This window comes from Rhinolophus sinicus, linkage group LG01 (assembly GCF_036562045.2).
Source record: "Rhinolophus sinicus isolate RSC01 linkage group LG01, ASM3656204v1, whole genome shotgun sequence".
NCBI lineage: Eukaryota > Metazoa > Chordata > Mammalia > Chiroptera > Rhinolophidae > Rhinolophus > Rhinolophus sinicus.
Window position 1 is genome coordinate 150,652,641 of NC_133751.1, and position 16,758 is coordinate 150,669,398.

The 16,758-nt window shown below is 35.7% G+C and overlaps 1 protein-coding gene across 3 annotated transcripts in view; it reads right to left on the bottom strand.

The window, feature by feature from the left end:
• The window catches only part of FIGN (fidgetin, microtubule severing factor), a 124,386-nt gene that overhangs the window by 85,948 nt on the left and 21,680 nt on the right, over positions 1 to 16,758 (bottom strand). Inside the window, exon 1 of one of the 3 annotated variants that reach the window (XM_019727310.2) lies at positions 16,171 to 16,555. The exons of the other annotated variants lie outside the window; for them this stretch is intronic. The gene's annotated coding sequence lies outside the window, so the exon portion shown is untranslated. Of the gene's footprint in view, positions 1 to 16,170; positions 16,556 to 16,758 lie in introns of those variants that run through there. 3 annotated transcript variants of the gene reach the window in all.

A 16,758-nucleotide genomic window follows, 5' to 3' on the forward strand; every position in this document is an offset into this window, starting at 1 on the left:
TCTTCCAGAATCCCTGCCCTGGATAGGGAGGCCTGGGAGCTGAGACAATGCAGGTCTTATTTCTAGGGTTCCCCCACCAAGGACAGAGAGAACGGGTCTCCCCTCCCAGTTACCAGTCACTGGAGGTGAGTGAGCTCCAGAGTGGAAGGAGGCCACACCCCCTGCTTGCTAATGGGAAACTCTGAATACACATAATTCATGATGGATGGTCAAGTCTCTTAATGCCATAATTCAGGTAAACAAACTTGTGTCTGTTTCTGGACTTCCCTAACCACACTGAAAACCAGTTTTTTCTTCCTGTGGGAGCCTGCATTTTTACCTTTCAATCACTTGCAGAGAAACTTTTAGAACTTGCTGAGTTTTCACACTAGAGCCTGACAGTACTGTTGAGTTAAAACAGAGTTAGGTGGCTTAAGTTCCTGTCAGCATGAAGGATGCTTTTGAAGATGGAGACTTGAAAATAAAGTGTGTTTTTTTGTTTAGTCAGAGAAGAAACAAAATCCACTGAAGGAAATTCGGTTCGTTTTGTCTCGGTAGCGGAGGCAGTATGATGTTGACAAAGTAATGGAGCATTTCACTCCAGCCCCCAGGAAGGAAGCAGGCCTCCAGAGGTCTGGCAGGCAGTCTGTCCCCTGCTCTGGGACGGTGTCCCTAAACTGGCCACAGAGAACCCTTCAGACATACACGTATTATAGCACTGTCAGTACACAATTTAACAATAGCGATGCAAATGGAAACTTTCTAAATTAAAGAGCTTTGTGGACATAAATTTCACAAAGCACAAATTAAGAAGGAAAGGGAAAAACTAGGACAGAACAGGGCAAGTATGAAGAAATGGCTTTGGCAGATATTTTCACTTTTATAAAATTAAAATGAACTTTTAAAAACCAGGACAACTTTTAAAAACCACTTAAAAATGTCATTTTATACTGATTTTTCTGGTGGAGAAAAATGACATGCCAACCACACATTCAGCATCACACAGCTACCTAATTCTCCTTTAGGAAATATATGATCTAAGCATCAAAAATTATCAAAAACACAAAATAATACAATTTTAGGTTGGTGTCTTTTCAAAGATGAAACACTCTGAGCCTATCATAGTTGTGATGTGTTCACACGGATGTAGTTTCTTGCATCGTTTTACATTTAGAACATTCTACAACATGAATTTAAATTTCTTTTTTTTTTTCCAAATGGTCCAGCTTCGCTGAAAATACGGGTTTAGGAAAATCCTGTTCAGGAAGAAAATTAAGAGTCAATTAAAGTTTTTGCATTAGTTAAGAAAGGAACTCTTACAGAGTCTGTGGTGTATTTTTGACTAGAACAGCTATTGCCAAATAGCGGTACATACTTTTTTTTTAGTAAATCCAGTAATTTTAGTATACTAGAGGTACCTGATATTCAGGAGACTGTCTGAAAATTTCTTTTATAAAATGAATGAACCATGTGTAATATAATCACACTTTGTCATCTACTTAAAATTTGGTTTATATACACTGTCTTTTCAAGTGTATAGGACGAATTCACCTACTCTTAGGCACACGCTATTTGGAGGTATTACCCTTGGACTATCTGAAATCAAACAAAGGGAGGAGGAAGAGAAAAAACAGGAGTCATAGGAAAACAAAACAAAATAAGATACTGGGCTCAATGTAAGTTATGTGGACTTTGAACCTAGACCTTAGGGGGTTGAAACTCATTCTAAAATACAGGGAAACCATCATTCTTTATAGACTGGTACCTCGTAAGCTGCTGATACTGTTTTTAATCATCAAGTTGGGGGAACCCTTTATTTTCTTTTTGAAATAACATAAATTGAGGAAATAATTCCACCAAATTCACATCAGGGGAGCACAGTTTCCTATCTAACTGACAGAAAAGGGAAGCTGTTTGAATCATTTGGAATGCTGTTCAAGGTGCAGATTTGGAAGAATGGGAATAATGAGGTCTTTGAGCAGTTTCACTTGAAGAAGAAAAAAGAGGAAGGGGGACACTGGGGCAGGGCTCTGAAATGCAGTTTAATAGGATAAGAAGAAGCAGAGCCTATGGCAGAGTGGCCACAGTGAAAACTCAGAAAAGTGTGGAAGCTCTAGTTTCAGAACACAGCAGCCTGGATGAGACAGGATGAAATCCAGAATTCAGAGACTGGGTTATAGCAATGTCATAAATAGGCTATACTGTGGGAGTGGTGACTAGCAGATTTATAGAGAACGTAGAAAGGGAAGAGTTCAGTCAAGGTTACAAGCAATGGAGGCAATTGGAAGAGGGAAATGGAACAGTGTGGTATGTGAAGATGTTCCATCTGAGGATAAGAAACGTTTCTGAGTCTGGGATCGCATTTTGTGAAAGCAGAGGAGTGGAAACTCTAAAACCGCTGATGGCTTTGCCTCTGATAGCTCTGTCTTCTCACTGAAGCCTGGCCCAAAACAACATATAGTCATTATCATCAATTAATACAGTGTTCTAATACAGTACCCTGCACTCTCTAGGTGCTCAGTAGTTACTATATATATATAATATAGTATATATATATATATATATATATATATATATATATATATATATCATTGGTGCAAAAGTAACTATGGTTTTTGCAATTATTTTTAACCTTTTAAACTACAATTACTTTTGCACCAACCTAATATATATAGCATAACTAATTCATATTTGTGAAACACTCACTAGATACATAACTCTTCACTGGGTGCTTTATTTATTTATTTAGCCACTTTCTTAATATTTCCTTATGGTATAGTTACTAGGGGAGTATATAGCTATATATAGATGTACATGCATTTAAGAAAAACATTTTTACATTCCTTATAAATTGCAAGCTCTGTGTGACGGTTGCAACATATCTTTATTGAGTCTATATCTGAGTTCCAGTCCTCATTCTGCCACTTCTTAATTGTATGACCCAGAGCGTCCCCTAACCTCAGTTTTGTCTTCTGTAAAATGTGGATTATAACATAACGTGTTTCCCCGAAAATAAGACCTAGCCGGACAATCACCTCCAATGTGTCTTTTGTAGCAAAAATTAATATAAGACCCGGTCTTATCTTAGTATAAGAACGGGTCTTATATAATATAATACAGTATAATATAATATCCCAGTCTTATATAAGACCAGGTCTTATATTAATTTTAGCTCCAAAAGACGCATTAGAGCTGACTGTCTGGCTAGGTCTTACTTTCGGGGAAACAGGGTATATGCTGTTTACCTCTTAGAATTGTGAGAAGTAAGGGAGGTAATGGATGCAAAGTGTTTTATAAATTGCAAGCTGCTTACCCAAAGGTAAGATGGTATGATTATCATATTTAACATATTTGCACACCCTACAGTTAGTTAAAAAATGCGTGCCAATTCAAGAGACACAGAGAGCACAGACACAGAGCACAACTCCCAAAGATAAATGACTGGTACAACTAGATGCCAGGCGTGTGAAAACATGTGCTTTTTAGGAGCACTTGCTGATGAGTCCCTGGAAATCATCGCGCCACCACTGTAGCCACTCTGGATATTAGAAGCTTTAGCCTCCAGGTTCCCAGCAGACTTAAAGGGGGCATGTGGACGGGAGGCCAACTGGGGCTGTGGCACCTTATGGAAGGGACAGCGGCCAGATGAAGGCTGCCTCCTTTATTGGCACTTCACAGTTCCCACAAGAAGAGCTCAATGCTAGCCAACATTTCTCTGCCTTAATTATTACTAATGTCCACATTTATATTAATTTTTACAACAGTTTTAGTGAACTCTGTTCTCTCTTTCCTGTGTGACTTCTTTAATGTGAGTTCCACACAATTCAGTATTTGATCAAAGAATTTAGCACCTTCAGGTATAAACACAGTCTATCAACAGGAGCATACAAATTTTAACTGTTGGGACCGGGTCATTCCTATTTTGTAACTTCACTCCCAACCTATGTGATGTATAATATTAGTGCCAGGAATACAGAGAGTACTACTCACTAACATTTCTAAACATCGAACCATTCCTGTCCTCTCAGCCATGAATATCTAACCAATACAAATCTAACAAATGTGATCAAAACGAAGCCTTCAACTACCCATTCCCAGTTATCACATATGTAATCAGCAGCAGCAGATGTACCAAGAAGCTCCAGAAACTGAAGCTTCAGGGATCCTCCCTTGTCCTGGCCCCTTTCAACACTCAGACCTACTTCTGTAGTTTTTATTTGTACCGTTACTTTAAAACAGGGTCCCATGTTGCGCAATCTCCAGGGCGTACTAAACCAGGAGATACTTCTGATAATCAGTATGTAAGGAGCTATGGATCACACATCATTCTGTTCAGACACACTCTTCACAGTCACCTTCACATACAAAAGGACAAAGTCTGTAAAGGAGGTAAATTTCCAAGCACCACATAAGCATTATCAGGGTCACGTTTGGTATCACTGCCATTTATAACACTGTGAATCTGTCTCTTGCCTTCTCTTTCTAGGCCCCTGCATGTGATGGTAGATTCCTGATGTTTCCATTTCTCAAAGAAAGTTTATGGTTTGTAGCTCCAAACCAAAGGCGACTCTAAATGCAACTTGAGAGAGAGAGAGAGAGAGAGAGAGAGAGAGAGAGAGAGAGAGAGAGAGATCCCTATAATGTACTTGTCAGAAACAAAGCAATTATGAATACATATGATTAAAAGGGGGGAAAAAAGTCATTTAAATAATGAACTCTAATTTGACTATTTAGTGTGATTCACTATTTAGCAATTTGCTATTTTTATTACATTTTAAATCAATCCATCTAACAGAGAAATTCCCTCAACCCCGCATAGTACTATTTCATTGCTGTAAACCTGTATTTCATGGCAAGACAATATCTTTCTATAATAAAATGGTAATAAAAAGAGTACCAATTATCCCAGTATTTTCTCAAAATAGGTAGACTTTCTTTCATGCCTTAATTTTATGTTTTCCTTTGCCCCATACTAAAAGCTTGGCATAATTATCCCTGAACAGGTTGAGCAAGGTCTCTGCAAAATCTGCTCACGGTGATTATTTAGCTTTTTTTTTTTTTGTTATTTGCAGAATTTAGCTGAGACTGTTACAAGCGGTTTATCAAAATAAATGGTTGATTGGCTTTAGCAGTTTTTCGTAATTGAAAAAGTAAAGAAAAAAAGACTTTTCTAATAAATGGAGGGAGAGAGAGGTTAAATACTTTAATTACTAACTTGCAAAAAGATTTCCATTTGAATATGGAAACAATGTAAAGGGGTCCCTACTTTTTATGGGACTGGAATCACTCTAGAGAATTTAATGATACTGCTGGGCAACTGAAACTGTGCAACTGAATAATGTGATTTCTAAGCATACTTCCTAAAAATTTAATAGTGTTAGGGAGTATTTAAAATGGATTATTTTAAAAGAAAATAGTTGAATATGCAAATTTGGGGGGGGGCAGAATTAAGGGAACTGGTTTTCTTTAACGTTTTTATTTTTTTCACTTTCTATCTTAAATTGAAAACCAGTTCCTTTTCAGTCAACAGTTATATGAGAGTTATAGAAGGATCTTCCCATCAAGCATTGCTAGATATTAACTGAAGAGCTCAGGTAAGTATGTCTTCCCTTTTTTAAAGCACACTTGACATTTCTGATCTTCGAACTCTGATGTTTTCTATTTGTAGGGCTCCTGAGTCAGGTCGTAAGATGAAAAGGGCTGCTTGAACTCAAATGACCCTCACTGCTTCCTGACCCTGGTCATATTTGGGCACTGTATTATGGAAAAACCACATTAACTAGATTTCAAGGATCCGGCCACTTCAGCTATACTTTGTACCCCAAACTGGAGATTTCATAAACAAAGGCATCTCCATCTTTTTAAATATCAGTTAATTCCACCTAATCAGATCTATTATCAGCACTAATCCTAACACATAAATTATCAGCATTACAAAGCAGCCATTACTAATTAGCCCTCCTTCCTAATATCACTACCCCAGGAAAGCCTACCCACATTACTATATTAAAAGAGAGTCGATTCTGAATTGCTATTTTGTTTGGAAAGGAAGAAAAAAAAAAAAAATCTGTGTTCCTTTCCAGCTGGCAGTTTTCCTAAATTAGATTAACTTTTAATTTAAATTAAAAAATTTAAAAGGCTTACACAAAGAGACAGTAATTGCCCATTTGAAACATCCAAAAAAAAGGTGATTGAAGGGTACAGTAATATGCTTACATGAATAATAAATAATACTTAGCATTTAGATAGCGCTTTCCCCTCATCAAATCACTTCTTTATGAGCATTAAATAATTCACACATTATCCTAGCAAGAAAAGTAAAATTAAATGATAAAATGTTTCTCTACTTCAACGTTGGGTAAACTGAGGCACAGAGAGGCAATTCTGTTGTGATGATGACACGTCCATTTCAGAACATGGACTATATTGTCAGACATTTCCTTGTGGGAGCTGTGTATGACATTAAGCTAAATCTGAAATGAAGAGTTGGACTAAATACCTGAAATCTTTTTGCCTTAATATCTTAATCTACAAAATGGGAAAATTATTTACATACTACACACAGACACACAAAGTGCCTAATAATCACCCAATAAATGGCAGTTATTATTCACCATTAGAAGGAGTTCACAAGACAACTACTAATACTAAGCTAACAGAATATTTTAAGTACTCTGACAGGAAATGGAGCCATAACCCTAACTAGATATTCCAAAACCCTTGGAAAAAAATTGATTGCACAACTTCCGGGGTAATGCTTAATAGTGCACATTATATGGAATTAATGTACTCCCAGTGAGTACACTTTCATCTCAAATTACTGGTTTCCACCCTTTTTTATGTTAAAAAAAAATCATAGATTCCAAATATTGATTTCACTTGTAGCATCCATTGATGGAGAAAATGACTGAGAACAAGTGAATTCTGTGACACTTTTGTGATACTTCTAAACATATGCATATTTTCATTCTAATCATGAAACACCATATATGTATTTAAAAAAAAAAAAAAAACCTGTGTGACAAACATACGTTTGGTATACATGCAAATCTGAGAAACATCAGCAATAAGCCCAAGATTTCTCAGGTCTGCGGCCCACGGCGTGGGAACGTTTCCCGAAGGCTAAGAAGTAACACACCAGGGAGCGCTGTGTGTTGCACAACTGACATCCACTAGAAAAACTGAGTGGCACAATCAGTTCCACGTTCTTAAAATTTTTCAATTGGAACTTCGTAGAATGAAACTTAGATCCTCATCGTGTTTTAGAGCTGGAATATAATTTAGAAATCTTCCAATGAAAGTCGTCCATTTTAAGATGAAAACCACTGAGATTCAGAGAGGCTATATTTTTACCTCTAACTATCAGATAATGGCAGAACTCAATTCTCAAAGCTTTAATTACAGCCGTGTGTGTGTGTGTGTGTGTGTGTGTGTGTGTGTGTGTGTGTGTACGCTTTGCGATTTTTTGGCTAATCCTAACAGATGTGATGCAAGATTGTTCCCCACAACTCTCAAGCAGCACTCAAAATCTTTCATTATAATGGTTTCCTTTTTCTCTTCTTTATCTCTTCAACCTTTTTTCCATTAACACAGTGACAAGAGAGGGGCACTATGTACATGTCTGGTTTTTAACATAACTGGTTTAACATAAAATCCAGTTAAGATATGGCAACCACTACAGAAAAAATAAAACCTTAAACTCTCTCTTCATCACACTTGTAACTGTGTGCATTTTTATACTGCTGGACTTTTTTTTTTTTTTTAATTTTCATTTCTCTTCCTCTTGGGAATTTATATGGTTGTAAGAAAACCTTATTGAAACTTTATTTTGGTGTTCATAGAACATAATCTCAACATCTCAGGGAGTCTGAATATCCTGAATTACATTTGCAGCTTTCTCTGGGGTTCTGTGAAGCCCTATTAGTATTGCATATTACACATAAATTACTTTTAATGTTCTTCCAAGTCTTGTTAAATGCTACACAAACTTTACACTTCATGGCTCTAATGTTTAACTTACCTACAAGTAAATCTGAACTCACAATTCATCTAGTTATCCAGGTTGGTGATTTCTACCCATTTTTACTTCTATATGAATTATTTTTTTAAAGAAGTTTGTTTTGATTAATAGCAGTTACTGATTATGAGCATGAAAAGAAAAGCCTTGAAACTTTGCCCCAGATACTCAACAAGGTAAAACCAAGGATGTAAAAGTGGTGGCTTACAGTAATAATTTTATTTAAACTGTGACAGTATTCATGGGCACAAACAAGCCATTCAAATATTGTGTAGTAAATGTGACTGTTCTACTTACTGGAAAATGTAGGTACTGTATAGTAAAACAAACGTAAACATTATGATTCAAACAGGTGAAACTGTTTGTACTTATTTCAGGTTTAGACTATGTTAATTTTTATTTTTGTAATGTGAGCCTAAAAGATATCATTTAAAATACAAAATTCACAATACTACTCTCTGCATATCATCCCAACAAATTACATTTAGACTCCATATGGTTTTCATTTGTTAAAATTCTGTCCTGAGCTACATGAAATTTAAAAATCATAGTCTTTCAGGAAAAGCAATGTTGCAATACCAGTTATTGTACATCACAGAGGAAATCTTTGTCAGCTGAAATTTTGACAAAATTTTACTTTCAAACAGGCTTTTATTAAGGTTTATTTTCTAGACAATAATCTCATTTAAAATGGCATATATATATATACATAAAACTACATATTTGCCATATATATATATATATATATATATATATACATACATATGAATATGTATATATACACACACATATATATTTATATTTAGCAAATAAGTCCAAAGGTTGAAACAAACTAATGAAACCTTCATAATTCCTGAATGTCACAGCAAGGGTAGCATCAGTTGTATCTAGTGGTAGTAGGGGAAATCTGAATGTTTCTTTCCTATCCTCATTACCTAACATCAAATGTACAATTATACAATTATTGTACTGTTATTCTTAATTTTTATTTAGGGATAAAATTCAACCATTTTTATTTCAGGACATTCCGAATATTATGAAAACAACCAGGCTTGCCATGTTTATCTGTCAGACGTATTTTCTTCAACAATTTAAATCTCATTTTATTTTAGTAGGGAAACTGTCTGAAACCAGGTTATTTCAAAGATATAGAAACAAAACAAAAATAAAGAAGATTAATAACCCCAAAAAGATAGAATTTATAATTTAAGTGTTCTCCGTAGACTAAAATTATCTCTGCAGAATTATTCAGCCAGAACTAAGTATGTATCAAACAATGTTTGGGAAATAACAGTGATATTTTGTCATCATTGTAAAATTCATATAAATGAGATTTCCTGGCCTTTTATTTTACCTTAATTTTTAGGCAACTTAATAGTGACCTATTTACGGCAAAACCAACGGTGCTAATGTTTTGTTAAATATATAAAATAGCCAAACAATTCGTGAAAAGAGGTGAACAGCAGACATTTTTTTTTTCTTTTCATGTAAATTTTATAGTGAGGAAAAGTATATATTTATAGTTAAGAAAATTACATGTTTAATAGAGATATATCTACTCTTGATATAATCATAAAATTCAAAGTATTCTGAAATATATTGCCTTAGTCATTTGCTCAAAAGAAAACTATATTTAAGATTATCTTAATAATTAGTTTAAGAAAAAAAGCCACATTTTGATATTGAATCCTCTGTGTTTGTATATTATAACAGCACAAAATTCTTACCATTTCAAATGAGCTTTCTGTGAAGAGATGACTTAGTCATTGGGAATTCTCAAAAAGAAAATTAATATGATTTCATCAGAATAATTGAACCTTGACCAATTCACTTCACTCACTGTTATTTTGATAGAATAGTTAGAAAATTAGAGGGGGAGAAACACCAAAGAAAACATACTTGTCATACAGACACCCACATGCTATCTTATGTTTAAATGTTCCTATTACAAATAAGAATGATAAAAGAGAGCTGACCCTAACCGGTGCCTTAATTATTAATAACTAGTAGTAAGTGGTAATTAAGACTATTCAAACTAAATTTTAATTTTAAAAAATTTAGTACAAACTCAATCATTCAATAAAGAGTTGTAGTCGTTTGGTGTGTTTCTAGGCACAGAATATAGCAATTTACTATTGACAAGCACTAACGGACGAGGTCATTTCACAAGTATAGCGTGGACAAAGGTGAACCGGGCAACTGATGAAATCTGTGGCCAAGGCGAAATAGCAATCTCTGAGCCAAATGGTAATAAAGTTACTGAAATGAAGCAATGTAGTTTCTAAACTGAACTGTCATAAAGGAGGATATGAGCTTCAAACTGGCATGTCAGTAGTAATTAAAATATTATTTCTCTTTTTTAAAAAGTTCCAAATGACTTTAATAGTCTTATTGATTTTTGTTATTCAAACAGCTAAAGTAAGGTTAGGAGGAGGCGACTGGAAGAACAGTAGGATAGGAGTGGGTGGTATAGAGGTTTGGAGAGAAAATCTGTAAGGGCAGAAAAAGAAAAAGGAAGTAGACATAAAACACACTGGAATCCACGAATCCTTCCACAAACAAATACTATAGTACCCCAGTAAAAAAAAAAAAAAAAATTAAAGGGATTCTGTAAAAATGATACATAAGATATGAATGCTTAAAAAGCAACAGCTGCATGTAGACTATATTTATTGTTCACTAGGATATGGGAAGTTTCTGTGAGGCAACACAACAAAAGTAACGTTCTGAAAATAGATGTCTTTTGTGTCCAAGGTATTCTCTACAAAACCTTCTCCAACAGATCCCCTAGTTGAAATGACTAGTTTGCCCAGTCAAATACTTGGTCAGTTTATTCAGGAAGGGTGTGACTGATACCTTAGGTGCCAGCATAAACAAAGCTTTTAAGAAAATGTATTTGTTTTGTGTGCCTAACTTTCCCCCACTAGGGGAGACTGAGCTCCCTACTAACAAGAGAAAAAAACCTGTTATAGCTACTATTGGTATTATTTTTGCTCTTCTCATATTGAAAATAAAGCAGATCATGTATTTGTATGTGTGTATATGAATGATTTCATGAGACATTATGGAATCATAGATCTTATGGCTAGACATAAAAGATTATCAGACCCAGGACCCTTTTTCACCTTAAAATAAGATGAGAGGGCTCTAAACAGTAGTGAAAAACAAGTTTGCAAAAAGAGGACTCTGAAAATGAAAATGGGTGTTTTTCATATGCCTGCTAGAGTATAAGTCTTCATACAAACTGAGTGCCATACTGGGGACTCAGCGTCCCCATAAAGCCAAGTTTCCATTTATACCACATAGCTAGGCCCTTGGCAAACACAGAGAAGGATACATACGTCCATCTTGCAGTTAAGTGAGCTGTGCTGCCCAAAACCAAATGCAGAAACTCTTTAGCAACCAACACACTCCTCTTCGCAGTGCAAGCCTTCTTACAAAGTAATATTTAGCCATAAAACAGCCTCTATACCAATTCTTCATGGAATCCACTTTACAGCTAGCTAAGAATATGGGATCATCTTTCACTTAATTGAACCTACATTCACATTATTCAATAAATAAATGATTTGTCTAAGCAGAAATATAAAATACAAACAGTTCATTTGGAAAGGACACAAAGGAATCACCAGGGGCCTAGGACCCAGACAGAGAATCAAAAGGACCTTGGTTTCATTATGTAGGAGAAAGGCCGAAAGTTTGGAAATTTCTAGATTTTTTTTTTTTATCCCCTTCGAAGCATGATCCTACTTTACAAACTACAGCATTCCCCACCCAGCTGTTAGAAGCCCAAGAAAGTGATTTTCTGAGTGATGGAGAATCTGCCTGCCCAGGACTTAGCGAACTCAGATTCCATTACCCTAGAAGCCTCCTCTTGCCAGTATCCGCCCAGCTCCAATAAAGCAAAATAAACATGTAACACATGCTTCCGGAATGAAAGTTGGCTGTTCCACATCTACAAGCAAAAAATAGAATAGTGTTTTAAAATGGGGAGGCCAATCAATTTATTTTTTTCTAACTCTTAGAAGCTCCAGGAAAAACAAAAAAAGAAAAAGTATATCAGCCAGATATAAATTGTTATTTGTATTCATTTTCTTATTGCTTTACAAATGTTAACATATGCTGTCATATGACAGTCCATAAGGAAAATCACAATACAAATATTAACTAAAGAAATGCTCAATTACAACTAATAAACAATTGACTGAGACTGTTTCTGTAACTATGAAGTGAATGGCAAGTATTTTTAAAACAGTTCCTGCAGTTGTGTGCTTGCTACACAAATTTTAAAAAATTCTATACAAAGTAGTGATATTAATTAATGTTATAGCAGTAATCACTAGAGTTCTGGAAAATAAAATACCCTCCTGATGAAGAAAGCAACTGCGTCAATGGGCAATCTCTATTTCTTAGGGATAAGGATCAACATCCACATAACTCTCCAAAACTGGGACATTTCAGCCTGGAGGTCTGTGTTCCTTAGAAGTAGAAAGTAAGATTTAGCAAGGATACAAGCTACCCATTAGTAAAAAAATATGAACATTAGGCAACCTCTGGTCTGTCCCTGGTTTATTTTGCTGTTTATTTTGGTAAGGCTAAATGACCTGCCTCCTCAGGAAATAAATCTGTAAGGAGCTGAAAATCATAAGCAATGAATACACTGACCAAAAAAAGAGGCCTCTCCAATTGTGATTTTGGATATGCCAAATGCAGGTGGGAATGTGTTTGTGAAAAATACATTAGTAAAGCCAAGCACAGACGGACTTGCACCACTGCTGGAAAACAGAACTGAGTTCAGTTCTATGCGAGATTTCGCAGTGCCTGGCTGTGATATAGTAGTGGCAGTTAAATGCAAGGTTTTATTTAGCGCCAATTTTGACAAAACCCAATGTTTAACTTACGACACCATAGGGATTTGGCAGGTCCTCCTCAACACCTCAAAAGGAAGTAAACCAGAATCCAGCATGAGATGAAGGTGCTATTTCATATCATACGGTTCCCAGCCTCACCCTAGGTAATAACTTATTTATTGGTAAAACAAAGACCTATAGCATTAGCTAAAGAGACACAATTACAAAATTATACAGGCAGTGTTCATCTGTACACGGTGGTTTGTCTGACTACAAAGAACCATCCATTTCAAACCTTTTCATTTCACACAAACTCTTTATTGCTTCACTAAAACTAAAATCTACACACTGTGCACATGCATACACACACACACACACACACACACACACACACTCACTCACATGAACACCATGAGAAAAAAAGAGCATTCATTTTTAAGCACAGAGCTGCAATAAAATCAAACGTCCTTTTTACACCAAAGGCATCGCCTGGATTAGAAGACGCTTGCCGCTTCTCAAAGCAAGTCCAGTTACCATAACAAATGTATATTTTACCAGACTTGGAATTCTAATTGTGTTTAATACAGTTTCATGTTGCATCAAAGTATAAAATCAATACCATTTGTCCAGCACACAGGAAAAATGGAATATATAAATGGCTCTTATTGAGTAATTAAACACCTATTATTGTCATGGGCAGTGAAACAATGAATATGATAGGATAAATTTTTGCAAGAAAATACTGCAGTGATTAATACCTCCCCACGTATTAAATAAAAATGACTGCCTTTTGTGCAGTACTGCTGGCAGAAGAACGGGGACACGAGAAGTAGTTGCCAGTGCCACAATAACAGGCTAACCTTGAACTGAACTCCTTTCTTCAAGAAATTAAATGCTGTAGCAGGACTTTAAATCCCCCCACTTAGAGCTCATTTGTGCGCCATGTAACCTGCAGTTCCTGAAAAGAACTCATTATCTTCAAAAGGAGAATCCCTTTATAATTTCTTTATGAATGTGTATATTGTTTCTACAAAAAAAAAAAAAAAAAGTATTTCAGTGTCCAAAAAGAATAAGAATATTAACAGTGTAAGTAAGCAAGGCAAAGAGACTTGTACCAATCAGATAGCATTTCTACTTCCAGGAATTCAAGTGCAGAATGCAATCTGTTATGGAAAACTGAACATTAGATTGAGAACGAACTTAGAGGAAATGCATATTTAGAAAAAGAGATTAAATCTGTTTGACTGATGCTAAACCTCCTGATTATTCAGTTGCTAGAGTTCCTGTATCTTTCTGGGTCTCTGTCTCTCTCTGGCATGAGCATGGAACCCCTTATTCAACAGCCCCCAACCCCTGTACACACACACACACACACACACACACTCCCTCCTTCCACCACATGGTTCCTCTATCGCTTTGCTTTTTTTTTTTTTTTTTTTAACTTAAGAATGATGCACCAGGAACAACTACAAAGTACAAAAGATGAATCTATGGATGTGACACTTGTAAAGGGTAACCCTATTTCACAAGTGAGATGGGACAAAAAAGAAAGAAAAAAGGCCACTGAAGCAATAACTGCTCACTGAATTACCATTAAATTGTAAGATTTACAATCCAATGTACAGTAAGTGCATATCTAATGGAGTTTGTCCTCTAAAAGAATATAAAGTGAATCTTTGCAGCATAAGATGTATGCAGGTGATATATGTATCTTTTAATCTTTTTTTTAATTAAAAACAAAAAAGTTCAAAACACCAAAAAAGGACACATTGATGCAACACCAGCAAAACCCTGAGGCAAACTTAGAAGCTTACCTAATTTTAAATGCACTTTATTTTAACTATTCTCATTTTGTATCAAACTAAATTCATTCCTCCAAATACAAAAGTAAGACATGTAATCAAATGAGGATAGTAAAACAGAAGTCATGCTATCCTTCACACAACATTAATACATGAACATTTAAACTTTTTGAATTGTTTGTTTAAAAAAAAAAAAAGTCCAAATGATTGGTTACAAATTGAGAGATTTTTTTGCTGAAGGCAAAAAGGAGACAGTTTTATGTCATTTAATAAAGCAAATAAATTCTTATGTTAATAAACGGAGAGAATTCAAATACAATACTAATGTAATCAGATATCAATAATATTGTTCATTGTTATTGTTAATAAAAATGTTCATTTTTATTAACACAAACAACCCCCAGAAAGGAATTGACTATTTTGGAGCAAAATTACTTAAAATACTCTAATTCTTCAATAACCATTAAAAGCTAATTATTTCCCTGTGCTGCTTTCTAAAATAAACATTCATGAAATAATGCCCATTTTCCACCTCACAACAAACACCTAATAAAACATATCTGGTTAAAGATTCATGCACATGGATAAAATTTTAGCAAACATTTAGCCTGTTTCTGGGGAGAGGAAAATTGAAACAAGGTAGCTTATGTAATATTATGAGATGTATTTATTTTATTTATATACATAGGTGTCATTTTTTTAAGTGTATTTCAGTAGTCACTGTCCTTGAATTAAGTAAAATGTAAAACTATTACTCCGATTTTGCAAACCTATGCTTTGCTCTTCTCACCTCTCCCACATGATCTGAATTTTATTTTAAAGGATTAACAAGTAACACATTTGATCAGCAATGATATCCTTGTTCTTTTAAACCTTGGTGAATCAAGTTCGCCAAAGGTGAAGTAGTAGAATTACCAGTACAAGTGGCTATGTCATCACAGCCTTCAGAAAGGTGCTGTATAGAAATGCCTAAATAAACAGCAGCATAAAGGATTTCATAGACATATCACACAGATCTTTCTTACACACACACACACACACACACACACACACACACACACACACACACACACACAGCCTGCCTCTGGTTGTTAAAAATATAAAACAGATTCACTAGTATATATAAACTAAAAGGCATTCGTAATCTCCTCTCACATTAATTTTAACTTCAATGCTAGTTTAAATGATGTACCATTTTCTGCCCCCCTCGCCAAGATATCAGAAAGATTATCTTTAAAATAATCAGTTGGTTAAAGCCCCTCTCTATGCTACAGTGAGCCGGAGAATTTCCAGCATCTGATGAAGACCAGTGGACCACCTGATACTTTTTCAGCAGGGTGATAAAATTAAAGGATGGCTTTGATTTGCTTGAAGGATTACTTCCCTTACTTAATTGTTTAAAGTGCACAGTATTAACACAAACAGGGGGAAAAGAAGAAAATTAAGAAGGTGACTGTAGAGCCTGAGCTAATTGCAAGCTGATTAGATTGTGCCATGCAAGAGCTTTCCCTCCGTTACATACCATCACAAGCTCTGGTCTTTTCCACCCTGCTGCTGCAGCAAACAAGCTGATTTGCTAACAAAGTGGTCAGCTTGGGCACTTGCACAGCGGCTCACGGGGTCCACAGACGGCTGCTCTCCATGCAGAGAATCTCAAGCTCCATTTTCCAATCTGATTACACGGCTCCTTGTTCCAGCAGCCTTAAACCTTCATGGCAGTTTACCAACATTTTCATCACTTTTTTCTTTTACAAAGCAAAAGAACTGATAAGCTCTCAGGTACCCAGGATTTCATAGTCAATGGCTGGCCAGCAGCCAGCATTCCCTCACCACACAACTGTTTCGGGCCACACTGCATAAAGCAGACAGGATTTCCCAGCCAGCACAGAACTATGAGAATTTTGCCGTGTGTACAAGTAAGCAGCATGTTTCTGTCCTTACAGATGTCGACTATTGTGTCTAATCGCATCTAGGAAGTACAGAGACCTAATAAGGGTCCGGCCTGCCCCCACCTCTAAAAAAAGAGGCAATGCACAGCACACCAATGAGCAAGTACCCATGACTTCAGGAACTCTGCCTGGTAAATGAAAAGCACTAAGAACTGGTTTTA